Genomic DNA, 22,563 nt, shown 5'->3' with positions numbered 1-22,563 from the left:
CCCCGTTGTACGTAATACTAATAGCCACCACTTATGGAGTACCTCCTGTGGGACAAGTATGATGCTTTTTATAAATTATCTCATTGATTATCCCCCATACATTATATAAGGTAGGTATTCTTGCCTTCGCTGTGCATATAATGAAATGAACTTCAAACTTGCCCAAAGACATCTAGTTAGCAAGCCTAGAATCCAAACCTTCTTTCTCTGCAAAGGCCATACTGTGTACTTTGTTAAGTGGAAACTAATTGCAGCGTACCCATTATTACTATGACATGAGTAAAGGCTGGCTAACTCTTTCTTTATTTGGTGAACTGACTCTGCTATTGTTTCAGTAAATACGGAGAAATATTCATAAGTCGTCTTCTCTGATCACCTTGGCCTCCCATCCCCACTTTCTGGGTAAGACACAAAGTCTCTTAGCTGACAGCTGAGATGACACTAGACTATTGTGAAAACAGATCAGTCACGCAGAGCACAGCCCCGAGCGGGCCTGCTCAGGCCTCAGAGTGGGGCTCTCAAAAGGCACTGGATGGGCTGGGCATTAAGGCAGGTGTCCCAGGGAAGTTTGGATAGGAGAATGGCAGCTGGAGACACCTGCTTCTCAATCTTCTCCTGTGCTGAGCCAGCACACTCATGGCAGAAGGAAGGCTGTCAGAAGGGTGAGCTGAGAGGTGGTTGCCTTCTGGGACTGAACTGAGTACGTGGCTGGGCACCGAAAGGTGAATCATGGTGAGAACAACTGTTTCCTGAGCCCTCCCTGTGCTTCACACACCAAATTAAAGTGTTTTCCCTGTGGTATCTTCATTTATTACCATAGAATACTGTGAGGAAATATATTCCTGTTTTACAGGTGATAAATAAGATCTCATAGCTGGCAGATGCTTCAGCTTGGATTTGAACTTCAGTCTGACTTCAAAGCCAGTGTTTTTTTTGTTTTTTTTTTTTAATTATTTACCTTTAAAAAGAGAGAGCCAGAGAGAGCACACAAGCAGGGAGAGCAGCAGAGGAAGAGGGAGAAGCAGGGAGCCGATGTGGGGCTCGATCCAGGACCCTAGGATCATGACCTGAGCTGAAGGCAGATGCTTAATGGACTGAGCCACCCAGGCATCCCAAAAAGCCAGTGTTTTAACTATTGTATCTTAGTGTTCCCTTTGTGAACTAAAAGCAGGTGCATGGTCAACCCTTGTAAGGGCTTTCTGAAACCCAAGTGGCAACTCCATCAAATCTCAGAAACTCAACTGAAATACACTTAAACCCATCTATTTTTAGAGACCTTTTATTTAAAAATAGAATTAGTAAACAGACTTTAAGGTTATGAATCAACACAGACTCAGAAACTCCTATCAGCTTATTAGTGTGATTATAACCACTTCTCATTCTTTTTTCATGGCACAGAAATTAAGAGCATGCACTCTGGAGCCAGACCGTGTAGGTTTTTACCTTGAGCCAATCATTTTACCTTTCTCTGCCTCCCTTTCTTCATCTGTAAAATGGGACTAATCACCATAGCTACCTCATAGGGAAGTTGTGAGGATTGAAATAACACATAAGGACCTGGACCAGGCCTGACACACGGTAGCTGTGTAATCATTTTGTAACCTAATCAATGTGAGTTCACTCCTTAGTGAGTCACAGAAACTACACCAGGTAAGTTGTTGCACAAAGAAAGCTCTATTTGGGGCAAATAAGGAGACCATGGGGAGTAGCTTCCAAAGCCATGATTTCCTGAGAGAGGATGAATGGTTACCTTTGGTTTAGGGTTAGGATGAATATTCAAATAGGGTAGCCTTATCATTGGCTGTAGAAGCAGGCCACGCATGCGCCTTATGGAATCATGACTACAAACACATTGTATGTTATGTAAATGAGGCTGAAGGGCGTCCTTGGGCAGAGATGTTGAGATAAAGGTGATTGCCAGTCGTTCCAGGGCTCACTCCAAGGTACATCCGCGCAGGCGTGAGTCAGGGCTTTGGCTCAGACTGGGTGGTCTGGGCCTGGGGCGGAGGACGGTGGGGAGATAGGGAGAGGTCAGGACAGTTACCATCACCTGAGGAGTGGTTTAGAGTTTCATTTAACTGAATTAAGAGAAAAGCCAGAAAGAAGAGCTTGGAGAAAAATGGAAGACAAAGGTTAGTGAGTACAAACAGGTGGACAGTAAAGGAGAGATCTTGGGGTCTAGCTGGTGACGACTTGCTGCAATTGTTTTTTTTTTTTTTTTTTTTTTTTTGACTTGCTGCAATTGTAACTATTTTTATGGCTATACCTCCACACTCTGTCCCCAGCTGAATGACAGACACACTTGATATATGCCACACTCACTATGTGACCTTCCGCTCAAGCATGAAAAGCAGTCTCTTCTATATCATCACCTCTGGGGATAATTGGAGTTACCTTTTGCCCCTAAATAGAAGCATTCTCTCCTCCCTGCTTCTGCTTTTGCCTTGTCCTCTTCCACCTTGCACAGCACCCACTACAAAATTGAACTCAAGTCTGCTCTCAGCTACTAGGGAAACTTGTACTTTATTTTTGTTCCTTGGTGTTCCTTGGTTCCTTTGTCTCTTAACCATCTCCATCTGCCTGATTTCTGATTTTCCACAAGCCCTGCTTCTGGGCCCTACAGGGCCATTAATGTGTTCTCCAGGGCCAGTGGTTCTGATTGGAGTGGCACTGCGCCTTGTGAAGAAGGTGTTGGAGCATATTGTTGGTTGACACATGTTTGGGCAGCACATGGACATTTCCAAGACTAGAGGCAGAGATGCCACACCCAGTCCCTACGATACATTCCACCTGACCTTCCTATGTGCTCACGATTATCTGAGCAGAGCATCTAACACCATTTTAAACAGAAACTCAAACTATTTTTGGCATAGTTTTAATATAAGCTGAATTTGGGGAGAATTTTTTAAGGGAAGAATTGAGCTCTGTTTTGTTTATAATTTTACCAAGATTATTCACTGTGTCAGGAAAGCAAGCACATCATTGCTTACAGTGGCGCTCATTATATTTGAGTCACCAGCACAAAAAAACCTGTAAGAGTCTATATTTATGGTGTCACATATGTGGTGATTCCACTGTGCAAGCATCTGACCACTTCGTTACGCCCTGTAGGGGAGTAATGCCTGAGCATTTGCATATTGAAGAGCATATTGTTCTATTATAAATCACATATGTATTTCCTTTCATACAAGCTCTTATATGTATTTTTTGAAATTGATATATATATGTGTTTCAGGGGTCCCCAAGGACTCCCTCCAAATTTAATGAGTTCCTAAGAGGACTCACAGGATTCAGCATGTAATTGTATTCACAGCTAAGGTCTATCACAGCAACGGATACAAAACAAACTCAGCAATAGGAAAAGATGCATAGGGTGAAGTCTGGGGAGACCTGCCACAGGCTCTCAAGGGAACTCTCCCATTTGAGTCACATGGGGTACATCTAATTCCCCCATTAGTGGATTGTGACAGCATGAATGAAATGCTGTTGATCGGAGAAGCTCATTAGAGCATCAGTTCTCAGGTTTTTCATTAGGGCTAATCAGGGAGGCACCTTCTGCCTACCATATACCCAAATTCTAGACTCCCAGAGGAGAGCAGGTATTCAGCATGAACCACATTATTTGTACACACAGTTTAGGCACAGCGAGCCACTATGACCATTAGGGTGGCGGGAACCCTCTATAATCCAGATTCCAGCCCAAGGCCAACCTTATAAGCAGACCTTTCAAGAAACAGCAGTCAGGCCTGCAATGTTAATTCTTTGTTTCTATAGTAAGTTATAATAACCGTGGGGATCATTGGTAGACAGTAAATGGGGAATCAAACAACATTTGTTTATAAGGGATACTAGGTCTCATAGGTTGAAAACCATTGTCTTAAACAAAAGAGCCCTCCACCTCCAAATACCAACATTTAGCATGCCAGAGAACTGACCAAAGCTATGGCATTACATATATTTTGTTATTGGTTTCATGTGCCCCGAATCAAATTTTTAAGCAGGGATTAAGATTTTTAAAAACATGCATTACTTCCTTCAACTACCAATAGTCTGTTAATGGAAGGGTAGCAACAGACATTTCTCCTCCTGTATTACAAACAAATCTATTATGGCCTATTTTCCTCTCCTTTTCTTTCTTTCTTTCTTTCTTTCTTTCTTTCTTTCTTTCTTTCTTTCTTTCTTTCTTTCTTTCTTTTTTTAAGGCAATCAGCTCTTTTTTTTTTTTTTTTAGATTTTATTTATTTATTCATGAGAGACACAGAGAGAAAGGCAGAGACACAGGCAGACAGAGAAGCAGGCTCCATGCAGGGAGCCCGATGTGGGACTCCATCCCGGGTCTCCAGGATCACGCCCTGGGCTGAAGGCAGATGCTCAACCGCTGAGCCACCTGGGGATCCCCTCCTCTCCTTTTCTACCTGAAAACTGTCTGCTTTACCTGGGCATAATAAATGACAGTTCTTCTACTACTCTTACAATTCTGTCACTACTCACTCCTTCTGTAGTAAATCTGAACTTTAATCTTTCTAGCAAATCTGAAAATCTAACTAATTGTTATTGTGGCTTAAAAACATGAGTTTGACTTGAGAAGCAAGTATCATTCCAACACCAGGGCAAAGTGCAAGGCATGTAATACAAATGAAAGTATGATTCAGTGTCATCGGGTCACCTCTGATAGCCCCCTGGTCGACATCATACTGTGGATTAAAATAATAGCTCCAGCTGGCCCTTCCTCAATACAATATGCATAAACAACAGGTGTGTTGGTTAATTGTGTTCTCATCATGGTGCATATTTCACACCTCATAACTCCCAAATGAAATACCAAAAAGAATACATAAAATTAAATGATTCAAAGATTTAGAGGGTTTATGTTTTTTATGGAAGAGTGGGAATCCGTTGGAATATTTAGAAGGAACTATAGAGCTATAACCATTATTATTAATGCCCCTAAAGATGTAATATTTATTTTTATTTTAAAAACTGACACTTGAAGGTGACAGCCACAAAAAATGAGGCATGTACACACTCAGGGAAGGTAAAGCAATCCATACTTGGATTTTATGAAGAGAGATGAACTATCACATACCTTCTTTTCAATGAGCAGTTGAAAGCCCCACAGAAGTATAGCATGACACAACAATGGTTCTCCGTTCTTCCATTGCTGTTTGCAAACTGGCCTTTGGCCTCTGCAAGTGGACACTGGAGCATGACTGTCTAGAAGGGACTGAATCAGCAGGGATGCTTGTACCACTTAGTACCCTCCTTGCTGCTGCACATCCCACTCTGTATGCGTTTCCAGCCAGACGAATCTAAAGTTATGTTAAGTGACTTTTAGCACACGAGTATGTTGTGAAAGATTCTGTGTTGCCATCTGTTGAACTAACCATTTTGCTGGCATAAATCCATATGGCTTGCTTCTCCCATCCCATGATAAACCAGGGCTAGTAGTTAAAATGAAACATGAGCAACAGTGAAACTTGAAAACAGCTAGTCAAGCAATCTACCTCCTTTGTACTAAAGTCTGCTAATGTTCCCTTTCCTCTCCTGTATGATTTGCCTCTGTTACAGTGGCTTGATACTGGTAGTTTTGAGATCCTTCTGGAAAAGCCCTGTCACTATTGAATGAATTTCCATTGACTTTGCTGAGGGTGTGAAATACTATATTTAGAGATAAAGTCAGATCCTTAATGTAACTGAAGAGGCCAGTAATGCTTTAACTCTTAGTCAGCTCCCCCTCCCCTCAGGTTTTTTTTTCTTTCTTTCTTTTATGGACAGGCTCAGCAACACAGACATGTGAACTATATCATTAACTAGACTTGTCATAAACTATTCCATCCCTCATTATCATGCATTAAATTTTTGTGGGTGGTCATCCTAGAAGTTCATATTATATTTGGTGGCTTACCTTGAACACGCTATGTTTCATTAGCCACTTACCTATGTAGAGACACAGGAGAGAGGGATAATTTGTCTGTGTCCTGTGGGCAGTACAAGGACGGCTATAGCATCATGAATTAAAGGCCACTTAACTACACTTGAAGTCGAGAAAGTTGGCTTCAGGATATCACCCCACCGAAATCAATATTGTTTCTGAGATCTCTAATATATTGTCCTACCTGAGACTGATTGCTTCTCACATTTTTTCCTTCCAGCTGACATTTCAAGTTGACTCAGTGAATCAGTCAGGATAGGCTAGGTTATGCTGTGGTAACAAATAACTGCAAAATCTCTGTGACTTCAAACCCAAAGATGCACTTCTGACTTTACTCTTGTAGATCAGCAAGGGAGCCACTTGCACATCTTAGGCGCTCAGGAGACACGACTGATAGAGCAGCCATCATCTCAAGCATTGCCAGTCACCAGGCTGAGAAGGAGAGATCTCACATCTGGGTGATCTCACATCACTATTAAAAATGTTTTTTGTCTTGAGCATTCTACCCACAATTCACTCACTGAGCTAGGCATATGGCCCCACTCAACCACAAAGGAATCAAGAAACACAAGTAGGGTTGTCCCCTGAAGGAAAGAGAATTGGGCATATTTAGTAAGTGGCACTCATGGCCACCACACTCAGTGGAAACCTGTCTTCCTCCTTTCCTCTACTCAGATTCTAGAAAGCTAAGTATGTTGTTTCTCAGCTTCCCTTTCTACTAGGAGAGTCCAGGTTGACCTGGTCCTATGCTGTAATACCTACATGGAAATCTGTTGTGGGGATTTATCACAAGCTTTTGTTTTCCTGATGAAAGGATTCAAACACAGCTATGGTGTTCTCCAGTTATGCTTGCTCCTTCTTCCTATCTGGAAGATGGAGGTAGTACCAGGATATATAGCAGCTGTCTTAGTGTGAGCCCCCATATAAAAGGTGGTGGCACAGAAGAGAAAGATGAGAAGAGTTTGATTTATTGATGACATGGATGAACTACTACAATGGCTCTGGAGTGCCTACCTCTGGATATCTTCCTGTGTGAGAAATATAAATCCCTAGAAGTTTATGACATTGTAAGGCAAGCTTTTTGTGTTTCTGTTGTTATTGCTGTTGTTGCTTTTTGCAGTTGAATGTAATCCTATTGAACCTTAAGAGGAAAACATCCCATTCGGAAGGGTGTGTTACCAACAATCACCCCAGTATTATTAAAATATAGTTGAGAGCTTTCTAATACATGACACTGTTTCAGACTATATTTGGCACTCAATCCTTTTGGTGACATTTCATGCAACCTTATTTTGTCAGTATAAGCTAGGTTATAATGCACTCACAAATAACACCCAAAATCTCAATGACTACCTACCTCTGAACTTGTTGCTGTGTGAGAGAATAAGTCCCTGTATAGTTTAATCCCCTGAGAATCATTTTTTTGTGTGTGTTTCTTACAGCTAGCTGCAATCTCGGCTGACACAGTCTTGCTTATTCTTGAATTTAAAAGTATACTTTCCCCAAAATCTGTGAATGTTTTCAGGTTTTCTAATGAAGGGCTATTTGGAGAGAGGACTTGATATGGTGCTTTAAGAATTTCCAGTGTTTTTCCCATGGTCAGCTCCATCCGTCTGAAAAAAACAAAAAAACAAAATACTGTTAAAATGTCTTCTAAAACATGTTTCTTTCTCTCTCCTCTTTTTAAAAGAGGAACTCTCTAAAAGAAGCCCTTTAATAAAAAATATAAAGCTTCCATTTTGTGATAAAATTAAGTCTTGTTTTCATGGTTTTTGGGGTGCCTGGGAAACTTGAAGAATGAAATCTATTGGGAATAAAATGAAAAAAGGGAAGAAAATATCTTGTGGTTCTAAAAACTTTAGAAAAGCCTTGGAATTAACTATGAGAATACCTCCCTATTCTGAGAATTTACAGAATGTGGCTGAAGTCTCTCAAAATTTGAAACACTTTAGAACAGAAACTGTAACTTGTTCAACATTAACCTTGACAAATTCAGGCTCTGTCATGTGAATGAATGAACGCCTCTACTCTTGAGAACTCTGGACCTTGAACATCAAAATTGAAGTAGGGTAGCAGAAAATTATCTTTCTCTCTTTCTCCCTTCTACCTCCCATGCCGTCCATGTTCTCTCTTTAAATTTTTAACAGATTAAGTGAACGACTTTGACAAAAAAATCTAATGAGAAAGTGTCTTCAAAAGCACTGTCAGATTCCTTACTTGTCACCACCCGTGCTCCCCGGAAGGATAGCACTTTGCTTTATGACCATGTATTGATCTCTAATATCTTTATTGAGCTTTGTCTCTTCTTTGCCTCCTACAGGCAAAGGGTGAGAGTTAGATAATAGTATTAATTTTCCAGACATCTGCACATGTTTTAATGGCCTTTTGAAGTTTGCAAATAGTTTTTCTGTGAACCCACCACAGGGCTAAAATGCCATTAAGGCCTAGATTGCAACAATACATAACAATCATAGCTGTAGAATTCAGCTTGGCAATGAAAAGGAAGCTCATTTATTTTAGTGGAGATTCAAATTAATGTACGTTCCTTGCCCAACCAGAGCCCATGCCTCCATGTGCTGGAGGTAACCAGCAGGACTCAGGATGGCTGAAATTACCTGTTCTTGTTCACACGTGTGGAAAGTCAGAGCCATGGCAGAAGGTCTCCCCATCACACTCAATGTGAGCTGGAGGATTGGGGAGTAGTGATGTAATTAGACTTCATAACCATGTTTTAGCCATGGCCCACTTTTTCTTTTTTAGACCAGAGAAGCCTATGGTCCCCTTCTTGGAATAATGCTTTTAAGTACGTAAAGACATGGGATTATAAAAAGAAACCAATTACATTGAGATGCCATTACTAAAATATTGAAAAAAATATGATGTGCTTCATTCCTAAAGCATGAAATAACAAGCTCAAATGGCAGTTCTAACTTAGTTTTTACATAATGATTTCAATATACAATATTTAGAGATATTTCCCACAACTGTGATGTGAGAGGAAGATGTCTGTGATTTCTGTTGGTGACAAAATCAACAATTTATACCACTGTGGTTTGATGCCTACATTTGTAACTGAAGGAAATGTTAAGTTTTAGTTCAAGTTTGATTAAACTAAAGATGCATTTTCTTCTTCCCAGTTCACAAATGCTCTGAATTCTGCCCATGGACCTCTGAGCTCTCATATTAAGAAACTCTGAGAGTCTGTATATTTCCTAGGAATTGCAAGTCTGTGTAGATACAAGGACAATTATTTATTCCTTCCATGAGAGTTGAATATTAGAATTTAGAAAATATTTAGATTACTGTGCTTTGTATTTGATTTCACTCCTGGCCATTATTTTGGCGAAGCATGCACCCTAAGTTGGTCTCTCTAGAGTAGGGATACATCCTCTGATGACAACCACTCTGTTTTTTTTTCTTGGCCATTTTACGAATGATGACTGTATGGCTAGAAGCACCTTGGAAGGTTTGTTTCTCTCCCTTATACAAAACTGCCTGACCAGGTTTGGGAACCCTACCAGAGACACTGACAGTATCACTTGCTCTACTTAGCTGGCAAAAGTCACCATGTGGATGGAACCTGTTTTATGTGATGTCAGAAAATCTCTAAGAGGAAAGGAGAAATGGTTTTAAGAAGTAGTACGTACATTTACCTCCAGGTTTAACACTGGTTCCTCCATGGAACATATTTATTAAAAAGAGTGCTTTCAAATAAACCTCTATGTGAATATAATTATCTGGGAATTTCTTAAAATCTATGTGAATATAATTATCTGGGAATTTCTTAAAATCTTTAAAATTTCTTAAAATTTAAAACCAGGAGAGTTTTCAGTTTCTTGTAACGGACTAGAGGAACTGGTTTGGCTTGTCCCATTACATAGTGATAAAGCAGCATTTAATAGCAGCAGCCTGGGTGATAAAATGATTATGGCAGCAGTGAGAAAGAATCTAATAAGGAAATTGATCTGCAGATTCCAATTCTGTAAGAGCCAACATCGATCAACTTAACTGTCAATAATGAGATCGTATTGAGAACTGCTTAATTCTTTCAGATGATTCTGGGGTCTAGTGACAGATTCAAGAAGTAAATGTGAAAAGGAATTTAAGAGCCTCACGATCACTCCATTGACCAGCAAGCAGCAAGCTACATGGCATTCTGGTGGCGCATGACAGTCTGTCTTGGTCCACAACTAAGATTAATTAGAGATTGCTAAAGGATTTTTATATTGTAAGATATGTGTTACAATACCACATGGTATAATATAATAACAGCTGTTCTTGTGGTTAGCAATTATAGACATTGCAGTTTAGAAAGGAGAAGGGAGAAACTTAGTGCTCTTATTAACTTGTATCTTCAGGAGGCCGTAATCTTTTTTTTTTCTAGGCAGCTCAGTGGCAAAGGAAACTGTCTGTTCTCAGAGATTAATCAGGAAAGGTTATATGAGTAGAATTCTAAAGTCATCATTTGCCATTTTATATAACTTCATTGATTGTCTGCCCAGGCTTTTTACTAAGAACTAGTCCTCAATTCTGTGCCATGTTAGGGACCATGAGTACCAACAGAACAAGTCTAAGTGATTTCAGCATCAAGAAAATCAAGAAGTATTAAGGCAGAGGGAGCTGCTAAATAGTGGGACAGGAATGTCAGGTGGATGGGCATAGAAATGAGAAGGTGGGGGATCCCTGGGTGGCTCAGCGGTTTAGCGCCTGCCTTTGGCCCAAGGCGCGATCCTGGAGTCCCGGGATCGAGTCCCACATTGGGCTTCTGTCATGGAGCCTGTTTCTCCCTCCTCCTGTGTCTCTGCCTCTTTCTCTCTCTCTCTCTCTCTCTCTCTCTCTGTCTATAATAAATAAATAAATCTTAAAAAAAAAAAAAAAAGAAATGAGAAGGTGATAAGACACAGCTCTGCTCACTTCCACCTGGAGCCATCTTGAGGCCTCAGCAAGGGATTCCTCCCATTTTTCTTGCCCAGGCAGGAACATTTTCCAGGGTATGGGCAACCATCCTGTGGGGACAGGAAAGAAAATAAATGGAAAGAGGAGCTTAAAACAAGCCACTCCTAACATTCTGATTATAAAGCATCTAACTCAGAATTGACAAAGCTGACTTCCTGGGAAATATTTACCAATCTTTCCCTCAGCTGGATACCTACTTATAGACACTTCCTGAAGTTTGGGGTCTTGTGTTGCAAATTGTACCAAAAGGATGAGTTTTCATTGGAGGTGATTCTCATAGCAGGAAGCTGTTTCAGGACCTCTTTTTTGGTTTCTAGTGTCAGGCATATGTTTGGCACTGTCACTGATTGAAGGTAGATAGGGAGTGTGGAGGGGAATCATGCTATTTTGTTATTGAAAATCGTGTTGAAATTCAAAAGTCTACTCTTACTCAGCAAGCTTAACAAAGGGAAAGGAACCAGACCTTTGCTTGATTTGGGAGTGTATTTCCAAGTCTAATGATAATCAGATAAGGTAATAGCGAGGGCCGACTTCCTGGGTGCCAATCTGTCCAGTCACACAGGGACTTAGAAGGGCCCTGTGTTTGATGTAATGCTGTTCTGTCACCACTTTGAAATTCTTAGTATCTTTCTTTTTTTAAAAAAGATTTTATTTCTTTATTCGTGAGAGACACAGAGAGAGAGAGAGAGAGAGGCAGAGACACGGGCAGAGGGAGAAGCAGGCTCCCTACAGGGAGCCCAATGTGGGACCTGATCCCTAGGATCATGACCTGAGCCAAAGGCAGATGCTCAACCACTGAGCCACCCAGGTGCCCCGGTGAATTGAATTCTTACCACAGCCTTATAATTCCGGAGTTCTTTCCGTTGAATATAAAATCTTCGAATAAGCCTTTATGAGTTAATATTGTTATTATTATCCATAAAGGAAGGTAAGACTCAAAAGGTATAGTAAGTTGCCTTAAATCACACAAAACCAGGATCTGAACCCAAGTAGTGTATCACCTGGGCCTTGTGCCAGCCTGGTTATGAATGTGAAAAAAGGGGAGGGGAGCTAATTTGTAAACCCAAACCCAGGATTTATCCTGAATGTTTAAAACCTAGTTTTCTAGTTACTAATCATTGTTTTAAATACATTGGCTGATAATAATAATAATAATAATAATAATAATAATAATAATAAGTCAGCCAATCAAGGTTTTGGGTTCATTGGAGTCCAACTGATTGAGGTGTTTGGTTACGCGATGGATATGGCCACAGCTTGTGGATCCAGTCTCCACCCTAGGCTAGCTTGATGACACACTAGACTGAAAGACATCTTCTGGGAGTCAACCATTGGCTTTCTGAATAAGTGACTCATATTTTACACTCTGACTATATTTTTATATACTCAAGTTGGAGGGCATCTTATTCCATTAGTTTTCAATCAATAGAAAAGTATTTATGAAAAGAAATTTACCATCCCACATAAAACAACTTGAACAAAAAAGCGCAAAGATTTATATGTAATAAATGTTTTGAAGCCCTTAGGATTATTAACATGGGACATTTGAGGAGAAATATTTAGTCTGCAACTCACAGTCTCAGGGAAAAAAAAGTGTCTATAAAACCAGCTGATTATTAACAAGTGTTCAAAGCAGATCCTTAATTTTACAATAATAATTACTTCTTGGGAACCTAGATTCTCATAATTTCTCAAATGAGTGTAAGAGCAGGGTTTTTTTTCTCCATAATGCTCATTTCTTTGTAATGGTTATTTATAGATCGATAACCAATTACTTTGAAAAGTAAGAACTCACTTTTGGTATTCTCTGAGACTGAAAATGCTGTGTCCATGATCTAAAATAAAAAGGAAAGCTCAAGGAAGATTACTTTGCATCTTTAAGAAAGTTTCCATCAAAGCAGTTTATGAAAATTAATAAATCTGTAGGGATTTGAGAAGATGGGATAATTTTAGGATTATGGTAACCAGTGACTGTCTCAGAAGAAAATAGAGAGATTATGTTATTTGTATTTATGCATCGAATATCCATTTAATACTTTACAATTTCCACCCTGGGAGATTAGGTATTTCTCTTCCTACTTTCTTTCTCGGTGCCTGGTTCACAAATTCTTAGCACTTAGCAAATATGCTTAATTAGAACAAAGTGTTGTCTGAAGCAAAACAAAAAACAAAACAAAAAAACGGTGGAAACACTGTTTTATGTCTTGTGGAAACTCTGCCTTTTTCCTGAATTCTCTGATACAGTGTAACTCCATAATCTGTCATACAAATGTTCACAGTATCATATCCATGTACTTTTCTCTTGGATGTTACAGTTAAGTCTTTAGTCGACTTTAGCTAGAGGATTTGCTGGAGAAACCACGGAGTAATTTTGACTTGAAAGTCTGGCATCACTCCTATTTCACGTTCTGTCTTGAATAGCCTCTCCTAATATGCCTGGAAAAAAAAAAAACCCACAAGATTGAAATTTAAATATAGAATATATTTAGCAAACTAATAGAAAAATAAAAATAAATCCACTTGACTTGATAAATCCTACGTAATAGCTGGAAACTGCCATTTGCCAAGAAATGATTTAGCTTAGTGAAATGTATTTTATAGCTAATCCTTTAATGTCTGTTTTACATATTACCTTTCCCACTGTTAATATTGAACAATATTGTAAGCTAGTCATTTTATGCCCTATATTTCAAATTGCTATTAGGAAGCCACATAAATAACAATTTTCAACTGCTTGTTTATAATACCATGAGGCATTTCTTACCATGGGGTAAAGTTACAGTAGATTTTAAAAACGGCTGTGGGGATAGAGCCATAGGGAAACTGTGATGTGGATCTATGGCAAGAATGCCTATAAAGCAAACTGAAGTAGTAAGTCTGGAGCCTTGATAACGTAGCACTTCGTATTAACTCTCAGGGGCAGCAGGACTCGGCGCCCTCCTGGACCACGCAGCCATGCTCACGTACGTAGTGTAAGCCATCTCCACGAGTACAACATGAATGTGACTCCAGGAACTCATCCTATTAGCACCAGGACACTGGCCTGTAAAAGGTGTATGAGGACAGAGCTCAAAAGTCATTTTCCTGCGCGTCTGATCGTCCGATCCAGGTCCCCCAGCAGCCCCCAAGCGGGGAAGTACCATGAGGGTGAATCTGCAGCCTGTTCAAGGCCCCAGCAGGTCTCTCATCTCCCAAACTCTGACTTTCATTTGTTCTCAGCTTTCTTTTAATAATATAAGGGAGCATCCATCTTATAAATAATTCTCCATGATTTTTGTTGTTATTGTTCTCCAAGACACTGACAAGACATTTTTCCCTTCCTTGGAGATGGTTTTCCAGCGTTAAGCACTAGTTCTTTGATTTCGATGTCTGCTCGTTGTAGTTGCAAGAAGAGAGCAGGGCCCAGGTATGATTTCTTGCCAGCAGCCTGGAAAACATATGAATCCATTTGGTTCCTCAAGGGAGTCACTCTATGTCTTTGGGATTAGCGATTAGAGACATCTGGGGTGCCCCCAGCAATTTGCTCAGCGTTAGCACGCAGCGGTTCAGTGAAGATCCTGGATGGAACCCGCTGCCCCCCCCCCCCCCGCAAGGAAGAAGCACACCTCAAAGGCACAGAAGCTGTGTGTGTCTCCACTGCATCTGCATTTCCTCCCAGGGACCGTCCTAGTCTCTTCTTGCAGACCTCCCCTTGCTTGTTCACATAGAGTAATGAAGACCCACAGCCAAGTTCAGCATTCCTAAAAATGTGGGGGGTGGGCAAAGGGATGAAGGAGAAAGCATGTGCTCTGGAGAGAGTGATGACTTCAAGTCCCAGCCCTGCTCCATACTCACTACTTACTGCTTGGCCTGCCCCAGGTTCCTCTCTCGCTGAGACATCTCTCTCATCGTTCCCCTCCTGAGTTCTCTGTGGTCTTGCTCAACTATTTGCAGAAAGATGTCCACTCTCTTTCATCTCTGGAAGGCTCTTTTTTTCTTTCTTGGCTCCTTCACCTGAGTCATCATTTCTTGCTTGTAAAATCTCGACTTAGCCATTGTTTCTCAGGAAAGCCTCCCCCGAGTCCCCTGCTGAGGTTCATGTGGCACATGACATTCAAGGTGCCCAGTGGCTGATCTTCCTACAAGTGCCTTGGTGGCAGGAACTGAGTTAGCTCCTCACTGTTCCCTGGAGAAGACATCACGGGGACAGAGAATAAGGTGTCATATGAGGGCAGGCTTGAAGTCTGGGTCCAAGTGCAAACTCCTGAACAGTTGATCTACTCTTGAGCTTCAGTTTTCTCATTTGAAAAATCAAAGTTATAATAGCTTCTACCTCATTAGGTGATTATAAGAATTAAATAAGAAAAAAAATAATAGAAGCACTTAGCACAGCACCTGGCGTGTGGTCTATAAATGTTTGCTGTTTTCCTCCTGTGTTTTATTTTCAGTTAGATCCAAATTCATATACAAAATTGTGTTTTCCCAGAAAGAATGTAGAGCTCCAAGGAGGAAATAACAGCAGCACCAATACCAGTAATATCACCAATAATAATAATAGTGAAATAATAATAAAGTATGTTTTTTTAATAGATGAATGAATTATGTTTGAGATAGTGAAGACTCTACTTCCTTTTTTTAGTCTTATGTGGCTTATCTTGTTGCCTAATTTATATTGTTATTTTTGTAGATTTTTTTATAAGATTCATTTATTTTTATTTTGGAGAGAGATATTGGGAGCATGAGCAGGGGAGAGGCAGTGGAAAGGGAGAGAGAAAAGGCTCAAGCAGAGTCCCTACTGAGCACAGAGCCCAATGCAGGGGCTCGATCCCAGGACCCTGAGATCATGATCTGAGCTGAAAACAAGAGTCAGACACTTAACCCACTGAGCCACCTAGACACTCCTATTTTTGTAAATGTTTTATGACAAACTATCATAAACCAGTTTTAATTATAGAAATTAAGAGAATGAAAAAAGAGATTAAGAGAATAAGCTCTGTACTTACACTACCTGGGACATTATTTATGACCTTAGACAAGATTCTTAGCATGTGTACCTCAGTCTCTTCATCTTTAAAATGGGCCTCTCAATGTCTTTGCTGCAGATGATGATCGGCGTTTAAAAGAATAATATATGTGAAGCACATACTTGGTGCTGTACAGCCTAATTAATGTCCATGGCTACTGATGGGAGTGACCCAGATTATAGGCTGAACACTGAGGCAGAAATAAATAGCTCATCTGGCAAAACAGACCAATTCCCTTCCTTCAGGGGAGAAACAAGCAGAATGTGGTATAAGTTTAGACTTACAAGGACACAGACCTGAGAAAGAAGCCTGGCTCAACCTCTCCCTGGAATATCACTTTGTGACTGGGGATCTCTTTCTTAGATTTGGTTACCTGGAGCTCTTCATCCCTAAAAATTAAGATAGTAGCTTCTTCCACACTTAATGTGAAGACCCGTGAGATAAGATCCGGGGCTTCACACGGTGCCTCTATCCCCACAGGGCAGGAGGTAATGCATTTCCTCTTAAGCAATGGTGTGTTGGACTCCAGTGACCAACACCATTATTTCCAATAGGTCTGATAAAAATAGGCCACGTTTTCTGCCCCTTCATTTCTTTAGTTCTATGAAATCAGAGGGAAAATTTGTCCCCCCACATGTAAAAAGCCAAAGCTTCAGCAATCCAGGAGGCTTTTCAAAAATACAGCTTGATTAAAAATGTAAAATGCAGTGTAGATAATCTTACAAAACAGCAGGGGCAATTGGAAAGCACTTATTAAAGTACCTGTTAAAGTAATTAGTGATAAAAATGGAAGTTTCACGGTGCTTCTGTATCTCTTAGATCCCAGAATAGGCTCAGGCTGTGCTGAATCACTTCCTCTCTCAGATCAGAGTCAAGGGAGAAGACAAAAGGGAAGCTTCAGGGAGTCTTAGGATTATTCAGGGCTCTCCACCTGCCCACAGGTGACCTGCTGCAGAAGCCCTAACCCTACATCCTGCTTCCCAGCATCCTGCCACTTTGCTGTTTTATGCTCTGATTCTTTTTTGTTTTGGGTAAAGAGACCAAGAGATTTGGAAGCTTGAGGGTGAGAGCTAAGCCCCTCTTGCGTGAACATTTATTCCACAGAACGTTATCTTACTCATATTTATCAGGCTGGTCCCCACCCACCCCCACTTCTGCCTCCATATCACCTTACTCTTCCATGATTCCTTTTGCATATCCTGCCTTTAAATTCTTATGTTTTTTGTCTCATCTGTGTGTTTGGGCTCCTCATTGATATTTAGTAGGCTCCACTAATGAGCTTCCTAGAGTCTGTTCATAGTTCATAGTCAGGACTCTGTACACAGTAGATGCTTCATAAATGCTTCTTGTTGCACTAATTAGAGTGGAGGCTCCCAGGGGCAAGGTCTGCTGCTTTCATCCCCATCCATCTTCCTGCTGGTTCTCACCTTGTGGGTCCTCAGGGTACTGTTAATGGAATTTCAGAAGACAGGACAGATCTGAGATAGTCCAGTCATCAGTTTAAGCTACAGAGGTCCCCCAGTGAACTTCCTAGTCACCAAACCAAATATTTCCTCAAGCAGCCACCAGCTAATCAGGTTGTCATGGTAGCAGGGACCCTTGAAGAAGGTTTTGAATATAGCTGTGGAATAATTGTTTCAAAAGCATTTTATAACCTTGGATCCCAGAGAAGTAGAAGAGAGGATGTAGAACCATGTCATTTGCAGAGGCACCATCCAGAGTGACACAGGAGGCACTTGGGGCACCTAAAGATTATATGCAAGGCAAGCCTCAAAGTTTTCAGGAAAAATAGTAATTGCAGCAAGAACTGTTGTATATGGTTTAAAAAAATAGCTATAAAAAGTTCAGATTCTGAAGTGAGATCGAATCTTGATGAACATATTTTTTAAAGAGCTTCCAGGAGAACATTCGAAAGGCATACTCTGTGTCGTATCAGCAGGATGGCTGAATGCAGATATTATGTTTTATCTTTGTATCCCAAAATGGAAATAATGGCATAATGAATTAAACATCAGCTTTTATCTGAAAAGATTTTGTCCCCGGCTCAAATTTTTGTAAATCTAAGAAATGATCATTTAATACTCAGTTATGTAATGTGCAGTTATGTAATTTTTAGTTTTATAATAAATTCTTAATGGAACAGAATGAAACCTGTGAAATGTGAACCAGGGGTCTACTCTCCTGATGATATTTGGGAGGGCTGATGAAAAATCACATTTCCTGGGGGCACCTGAGTGGCTCAGTTAGTTGAGCAGCTATCTCTTGGTTTCAGCTCAGGTCATGATCTCAGAGTGGTGAGGCTGGGCCCCCTGTATAAGGCCTTGCAGTCAGTGGGAAATCTGCTTGTCCCTCTCCCTCCCTCTGTGCCCCTCTCCCTGCTCTTGCTTGCTCACTCTCTCTCTCAAATAAATACCTTAAATCTAAGGAAGGAAGGGAAGGAGGGAGAGAGAGAGGGAGGGAGGGAGGGAGGAAGGAAGGAAGGAAGGAAGGAAGGAAGGAAGGAAGGAAGGAATCAATCAATCACATTTCCAGGGGCACTTGGATGGCTCAGGTAGTTGAGCCTCCAACTCTTGGTTTTGGCTCATATGATCTCAGGGTCATAAGATGGAGCCCCGGGTCACAGTCTGCTTGAGATTCTCTCCCTTTGCCCACTCTCTCTCTCTCTCTCTCTCTTTTTTTCTCTCTCTCAAATAAATAAAATCTTTTTCAAAAATCACATTTCCTGAATATGGCAAAAATGTAAGTCTAGTATGTGTCTAAGGTAAAACTTTGGAGTATTTTGGATAATTATCTGGTAAATAAAGCTTTCAAAGAAAAATTATCTTAATTAGGCTCCGCATTGTTGAAGAGATTTCCTTGAACTTCCTTCCGGAGCCTTCAATGCCTAGAAAAACCTCTTTGTTATCCAACAGAAGGAACAAAGCATATTCACCTGATTACATCTAATTCAGAGCCATATTTAGAACATATCTCTTAAATATACCAAATCCACCACCTGTGTTTTCTGCCCTGTAACAGAGGATATCCAGAAAGGTGGTGAACTCACAGGAAATCGTCTGAAGTTGGCAGTATCAAAAGATGCTCAGAGGATTTCATAATAGTGCACTCCAGACTTGCCTTCCTTGTGATGGGATTAAAGAAGATGAAACAGATGGCCCAGGGCCAGCCTGGGGCTGAGTTGAAGGAGCGGGAGTGGGGCTCTAGGAAGCTTCCTGGAAGCTGTGAGTTGAGATCAGCTCTTCAAAGTGGAGACAGGGCCATCTGTAAACAAAGATGAGGCTGAAGAAGTGATGAGTCGTTCCTTCAAGAAATCAACTCGGGATCCAGGTCGCCAGATTTGCAAGTGAGGGTGAGCCCTTAAAAATAAGGCCCTGTCCAATTGGGCAGCCAGCCAAGACAGTGGAAGCAGCAGTCCTCAAGCAAAGGAGCAGGGAAAGGGGAGGTGAAGAGGATGCCCTGATATCCTGTCTCCTGGACTGAGGATTCTGAAGAGTTAAAGATACCAGTGGTGACTGGGCAGATGTTGAGAAATTCCTCCATCCTTCTTCCAAATATCCTACCATGAACTTTTGAGGGTAGAAAATGCCTCCAAATGAGAGGAGCATATTGTGAACAGAAATGTGGTCACTAAACATTTAGCAGTAATTCATGTGGCAATAGCAGACCTTCCCACTTTATAAATAAAACAGGAATGCAAGAATTGGGTCATAGAAGCCATCCCCTTTAACTAGGAGACCTTTTTCACAAGGAGAAAAAAACAAGTCTGGAGAATATCCACCAGGCCCCAGGTAGGATTCAGGATGTGCATACTGTAGTATCCACCAAGGTTAAGTAAATCAAGGGGATTAAGGCAAATCAGATTTAAAAACACTAATTCATGTCTACCTCTGCTGCTGAACCTACATCACTCATGGTAGATCCCTTTAATCAGGTATACGCCACATTCACTCCCGTAACTTCTCTTTTTTACAGATATTTGGACTTTACTAGTTAGATGGGAGAATAATTACGTGCATGATTATGGTCTTAGATTAATTCTCTCACCAAATCTGACTAAAGAGAAAGGAGCAAAGTCCTTTCCTCTTTACATCTTACACCAAGCTAATGACTTCTGAAATCTTGGCATGAAAAAACCCACATGTTCCTTTTCAAACGTTAGGAAGGACATCAGTTGATGCAAACGCTGCTCGTCACCCTATCTTACGTGATTTTTCCAGCCTGGTTTCCCGTGCTGCCCAAATTTCTCAGATATAGATTTTCTTTTTACCCTCAACTTGTGCCACTAAATAAGGATTCAGTGTATTCCTGGCCTCAGCAGTCAGGGCCTTAAAGTTAAGACCTCATTTCCATACTGAGCAAAACCACAGAGGTGAAATTCTATTAAATGGGAGGAGCCTTACCTGAGCACCTGAAGAACCGCAGCTCCATGAGTGAGGAGAGAAGCGGGAAATGGGCAACTGGCCCTTCAGCCCAGTTCTCAGTGCCCTAGTTCACCACTGGATCCAGTCCCTGCTGCCATCATTAACTGGAGAGCTGCCAAATCAGTATCTGCTACTCTGAGGAGGCCATTCCACCTTCATCCCACCACATATAGAACAGCCAGTCCTGGGCAGAGCCTGTCAAAGGAGGTTCTTCCTCCACCCTGAATTACAGATTCAGAGCTGTGCAAAGAATGTATTGGGGGCAGACCCAAGGCAAGGGAACCCATCATACAATCCTGACCCAGTGTGGTTCTGGCACTGGCTGCCCTAGCATCGCCGGGCCCCCAGAGCCTAGCTTGGTATTTTATACTGGCACAAGGGTGTGTTCTGACTATGGATTGCAACACACTTTAGCACATCCCACAGATCCCTTACCCCTGCCCCTGCAGAAAGACAGAAAGTCCATTTTTTCCCTGTGAAGCTGAACGTCCTCAGTGTGAGAAGTCATCTTGATCTGCTGACATAAACATATATACACATGTGAATACGTGTGTGAATGTATATATAGTGTGTATGTGCATGTGTGAATCTGTGTGTGTTGACTGATGGATGGAGTGGCCACCCTGTGTGCTCTCAGAAAAGGGCTATCTCAGCCAGGCTAATATTAATCATGATAACACCCCCCCACCCCCATGAATAATGGCTCAAAGCCAGTGTTCATTGATTTCTTCCTCATGGAAAGTCCAAAAAACTTATCTCTGGTCCCCAGGTGGCACCCTTTTGGTTGGCAATTCAGGAAACCAAACTCCCTCTGCCTGGTGGCTCCATCTTTAACACATGGCTTGCAAGGTTGCTATGCTCAGTTGACTGCATCAAGCCAGTGAAAGGGGAAAGAGCATAGCACCCCACATGCCAAAGATATTCCTGGGCCAGGAGAGACATCACTTTTCTCACACCCCATTGGCTAGAACTGACCATGTCACTCAACCACACCAGCTGCAAAGGAGGCTGGCAAATGCAGTCTAGCTGTGTGCCCAGAGAGAAGCCGGTATCCGTTCTGTGACACTTAGCCAGTCCTCGCCACAGGGACAAAGCAGAAATACAGGGCTTGTCCTGCTCTCACAGAGCCAATCACCCTGTTAGGAAAATAGACTCTACACACAGGAGCAATTCAGCAATCGTGCCCCCCAGGTACAGGACCAAAATGGACCAGCGATATCATCTGGCTACATGTGGAAGCCGGTATGGCCCGGAGATGACAGACAGTCCTACGGGTAGGGCTTCAGTGCAGTCCTGAATGATGAGCAGGTCTGAGGTGGGTGGACAGGAGCAGGGAAGGTATGTCAGGAAAGATAGGCAAAAGCATCAGCTCAGAAATAAGAGGGACTCATTCCTGAGACAATGGAACCAGTCTGGCAGGAACGGAAGCATAGAGTGTTACCATCAAAGGGAGCACTTGAGCAAAAAGATCTCACTGACCTCTGGTTAGGAAATGTGTGAGGCCGGGAGTCTCTATTTCTAAGACCAAGTGTAATCTCAGGTGTGGGGATAATCTACGAGGCGAAGTGAGGTCAATTTCACACCTGTACTGAATAATCTGGCTACCTCTTATGTCTAAAACATTTTAAAGACATCATGTCTCAATCCAAGATCCCTCTAGTTTTTTAGGTGAACATTCTAAGTTTGAATTATTTCAGGTGAGGGAATGTTATCCAGATGGACACTAGCTGTGAACATGAACTCTAGATGAATATGTACTGAGACTGTTCACTCCAAGCACATAGACCTCTTTCAAGAGGTCACCATATTCTCCTGTCACATACTCTTGCTGACGACAGCTTTAATTGAATTCCCCATGTATACATTCTACGTACGTTGCAGCGAGCCCTTAATTAAGCGCAGATAACATTACAGTGGAATAACATTACAGAAAGGCGATGTGCTTATTCTCTTGCACACCCTATATGTGTGTGTCTGTGAGAATATATTTATTATAATATAATATACACACATATAAGTGTGAAAATATAAGCCTTTCATAAACATTCTTATTATGAGAGGTGTACCACCACCAACAGAAAGAGGTGGAACGTCTCTGGGCTCGTGAGCTTTCATGGTTATTTAAGGCAAGTTGCGCCAAAGGGTGATATTTACCTACCATTTTCTTGCCTATGGCCTTAACACAGAAATAGGTTTTGTTTTCCAAGTTAATTTGTATTTGCCTTACATGTGTGGAAACTGTAACAACAGA

The 22,563-nt window shown here is 41.3% G+C and overlaps 1 protein-coding gene and 1 long non-coding RNA gene across 13 annotated transcripts in view; one reads left to right on the top strand and one right to left on the bottom strand.

Annotated features, from left to right (window-relative positions):
• Positions 1 to 22,563, top strand: part of NCKAP5 (NCK associated protein 5) — a 966,791-nt gene that overhangs the window by 822,669 nt on the left and 121,559 nt on the right. The gene's annotated exons all lie outside the window — the stretch shown is intronic.
• On the bottom strand, positions 6,880 to 10,923 carry LOC140611905 (uncharacterized). Its single transcript, XR_012013222.1, has 2 exons — positions 10,847 to 10,923; positions 6,880 to 7,545 (listed from the first exon to the last, which is right to left on the bottom strand). It is a non-coding gene; the product is annotated as an uncharacterized lncRNA (long non-coding RNA).

The sequence above is a fragment of the Canis lupus genome, chromosome 20, assembly GCF_048164855.1.
Source record: "Canis lupus baileyi chromosome 20, mCanLup2.hap1, whole genome shotgun sequence".
In the NCBI taxonomy this organism is placed as follows: domain Eukaryota; kingdom Metazoa; phylum Chordata; class Mammalia; order Carnivora; family Canidae; genus Canis; species Canis lupus.
The sequence above is the reverse complement of the archived record's forward strand: the minus strand, read 5'-3'. Positions and strand labels throughout refer to the sequence as shown.